General features: G+C 38.5%; 1 non-coding gene across 1 annotated transcript; it reads right to left on the bottom strand.

Annotated features, from left to right (window-relative positions):
* Window positions 1-943: 943 nt before the first annotated feature.
* LOC131183679 (small nucleolar RNA R71) lies at window positions 944-1,050 on the bottom strand. Its single transcript, XR_009151718.1, has one exon. It is a non-coding gene; the product is annotated as a small nucleolar RNA R71 (small nucleolar RNA).
* Window positions 1,051-4,250: the final 3,200 nt, after the last annotated feature.

Consider the following 4,250-nt stretch of genomic DNA (forward strand, 5'->3'; position numbering starts at 1 on the left):
TTCTCAATTCAGTAAATAAATGAGATAACATCCCTAGTAAGATTCAAGTGTGAAATCTTAAATCCAGAATTGTTTCAAATAAATCATTTTGTTTTAAGTTTACAATTCTAGTGTTTAAGGTTAACAAACTTCATTCCCTAAGTATTCGATAGCCTAGACAGTCAAAATTACTGTATAGATTGGTACTTGCTAATCAAATTTCTCATGGGAACGATACTCTACTCATCACTTTATTACTTGTTAGTGATCTGTGCACTTGCGGGGTTGTAAAACTAACGAAATAAATTTTTGGCACCATTGCCGGGGATTTTTGGCTTTAGTAATATCAAGCGATAGGCAATTTAGCTGATTTAGGCAATTATATTTATTATTTAATTTTATTTTACTGGTTGTATTTCTCTTCTTTTCTCTCAGGTGTCCGATCTGGTATATGACTAGAACAAGGCCAGAAGAAGAAATTTTAGACTGTGATCCGGAGATAGAAAGGACTCTGAGAGCCATCAGGAGGGAAAGGAAACATCAAGAGCACGGTCAAAGAGATCCTAAAATTCCAACCATGGCCGATAATAATGACAGACCAAGACTCTTGAGAGATTATGGAACTCCATCTGTCCAAGGATTTTAACCCAATGTCACTAGACCCACAGTAGAAGCTAACAACTTTGAATTAAAACCAGTATGGCTCCAAATGATTCAATAAACCCAGTTTGCAGGTTCACCAACAGAAGACCCACACTATCACCTCCAATGCTTTCTTGCCCTATGTAACACATTCAAGATGAATGGAGTGTCTGATCAAGCAATAACACTCAGAGCATTCCCATTCTCCCTTCGGGACAGAGCAAGGAAGTGGTTACTTTCTCAACCGGCCGGAATGTTCACCACTTGGGAAAACCTCTCTCAAGCTTTTCTAGCAAGATATTTTCCACTTGCAAAGGCTGCAAAACAGAGGCTTGAGCTTAACACCTTCAGACAAAAGGAAGGAGAATCACTTTATGACGCATGGGAAAGATATAAAGACCTGTAGAGGGAATGTCCACACCATGGCATAGAGGATTGGCTATTAGTGCAAAATTTCTATAATGGATTACTACCCTCTACAAGGAGCACAGTTGATTTAGCTGCAGAATGTGATCTAATAAAGAAAACAGTGACACAAGCACTTGAACTTCTAGAAAGGGTTACATATCATAATTATGAGTGGTCAAATGAAAGAGAAAATGCAAGGAGAAATGCAGGGGTCCTAGAAGTAGACACCCTAAGCATGATAAATGCTCAATTTGATCAGCTCACAAAGAGACTTGAAAGAATGCAAGCCAACGCAATTGGTACAAATAGTCAACATGAGAACAACTATGGAGGAGGATACATGAGTTTAGAATACAACAATTTCAATGAACCCTCCACAGAACAGATGAACTATGTGAATAATGGAGGAAACTTCAATCAGAGGCAGCCCTACAATCCATATTCAAATACTTACAACCCTGGATAGAGGAACCACCCAAATTTCTCATGGTCCAATCAACAGAACCAGCTAATAAACAAGCAACAAGGGTACAAACCACTAGCATCCCCTGAATTTCAGAACAGAGGTCAAAACTTTGCATAGCCATCACTACCTCTCCAACCTCAACAACCTAAACTGAAGATGACCATGGACACCATGATGGAAGGATTCCTAGCAGCTCAACAACAACAAAATGAATTGATTAAATAGCTGACTTCCAGAGTGGACCAACTTGCTACTCATAATAGGATGCTAGAGAATCAAATCGCTCAGCAAGCAAGTTCTTCAAGCAAGGCTACTGGCAAACTGCCTAGCCAACCAGAAATGAACCCAAAGGAGCATTGTAAGGCAATTACACTGAGGAGTGGGAGAACTCCAGTACAACCAGAGGTAGAACTGACAGAGGAAACCATAGAAAAATCTAAGAGGCCGAGCAGAGAAAAAGGAGGAAGAAGCTAAGAAAGATCAGGAAAAGGAAGCAAGGAAGACAAAGAAATTACCAGAGCCATACCAGCCTCCCCTACCTTTTCCTTAGAGATTTCAGAAAGCCAAATTGGACAAGCATTTTGGAAAGTTTTTGGAAGTTTTACAGAAACTTAACATCAACATCCCCTTCACTGAAGCACTTTCTCAGATGCCATCCTATGCCAAATTTCTTAAGGAAATTCTGTCAAAGAAAAGAAAGCTAGAAGACTATGGAACAATAGCTCTAACAGAGGAATGCAGCGCCATACTGCAAAATAAACTGCTTCCAAAGTTGAAAGATCCAAAAGGTTCTTCATACCCTGCCTCATTGGTAACAAAAAAAATAGATAAGGCCCTCTGCGATCTTGGGGCAAGCGTCAGTTTAATGTCTCTATCAATATGCAAAAAGCTAGAGATCAGAGAACTGAAGCCCACGACAATCTCATTGCAATTGGCTGATCGATCTGTTAAATATCCTGTTGGTATACTTGAGAACATTCCTATCAAAGTGGGCAAATTCTTCATTCCAGTGGACTTTGTTGTCCTTGAGATGAAATAAGATGTTCAAATTCCTATCATCTTGGGAAGACCATTCTTGGCAACTGCCGGAGCCATCATAGACGTAAAAAATGGGCGACTAACCCTCAAGGTAGGAGAAGAAGAAGTGGAGTTCAACTTATTCGACATAATGAAACACAAATTTGAACCTGATGAATGCTTCAAGGTTGACATAATTGATGAATAAGTTGAAAAGGAATTTCATAAGACACATCCTAAAGATCCTCTTGAAGCATGTATTGTGCACAGCCATATAGTGTATGATGAAAATAAATAAATAGCAGTCTGTGCACAACAGTTAGCAGTTCATCCGCCCCTACCCTTAACTAAGGCTTCCGAGATGGAGAAGTTGAAGGAGGAACAAACCAAAGGTAAGCTCCAGGAAAATGCCAAACAAGTAGAGCTTAAACCTCTCCCTTTTTTGCTAAGGTATGCATTTTTGGACTCAAATTCTAAATATCCTGTTATAATCAATGCTAGCCTGTCTAAGTTAGAAGAGGAAAAATTGTTAAGAGAACTTAGGATCCATAACAAAGCCATAGGATATAAAATAGAAGACCTGAAAAGAATCAACCCTTAGATTTGCATGCATAGGATACCCATGGAAGAAAATAGTAAACCCACTATCAAAAAACTAAGAAAACTTAACCCAAACATGAAAGAAGTAGTTAAGAAAGAAATTTTAAAACTATTAGATGCAGGTATCATATACCCAATTTTTGATAGTAAATGGGTTAGTCCAGTATATGTAGTTTCTAAGAAAGGTGGGACAACTGTTATCCAAAATGCAAACAATGAACTAATCCCTACTAAAGTAGTCACTGGTTGGCAAATGTGCATAGATTATAGGAAATTGAACAGTGTTACCAGAAAAGACTATTTTCCTCTCCCCTTCATCGAACAAATATTAGAAAGGTTAGTGAAACACTCTTATTTCTGTTATCTAGATAGGTATTTAGGATTCTTTCAAATTCCTATTCACCCAGAAGACCAAGAAAGGACAACATTCACTTGTCCCTATGGAACATTTGCATATAGGAGAATGCCTTTTGATCTTTGTAATGCCCTTGCTACCTTTCAAAGATGCATGATGACTATCTTTTCTGATTATATTGAAGATATCATGGAAGTTTTTATGGATGATTTTTCTGTCTATGGAACTACTTTTGATGATTGCCTAGCTAATTTATCTAAAGTGTTGCAAAGATGTGAAGAATCAAACCTAGTCCTAAATTGGGAAAAATGCCACTTCATGATAAGGGAAGGCATAGCTCTGGGACATTTGATATCAGAAAGAGGAATTAAAGTTGATAAGGCAAAAATTGAGATCATTGAAAACATGCCACCCCCAACATCAGTCAAGGGAGTGCGAAGCTTTTTGGGACATGCAGGATTCTACAGAAGATTCATCAAGGACTTTTCCAAAATAGCTAAGCCGCTTATCAACTTGTTAAGTCAAGATGTTCCCTTTGATTTTGATGAAAATTGCCTTGACTCCTTTAACAGGATCAAAGAAGCCCTGATATTAGCACCAATAATGCAGCCATCAAATTGGGAGCTACCATTCAAGGTGATGTGCGATGCAAGTGAATTTGCAGTTGGAGCTGTAACACCCCTCACCCGGCTACAGTGTAGCCGAGCAAAGTGTGCTACATTCGGTGCCGGAGCACCCTATCTTATCTTACTTTATTCCTTTCATATTTTGATCTCGTTATAT

The sequence above is a fragment of the Hevea brasiliensis genome, chromosome 9 (genome assembly GCF_030052815.1).
Source record: "Hevea brasiliensis isolate MT/VB/25A 57/8 chromosome 9, ASM3005281v1, whole genome shotgun sequence".
In the NCBI taxonomy this organism is placed as follows: domain Eukaryota; kingdom Viridiplantae; phylum Streptophyta; class Magnoliopsida; order Malpighiales; family Euphorbiaceae; genus Hevea; species Hevea brasiliensis.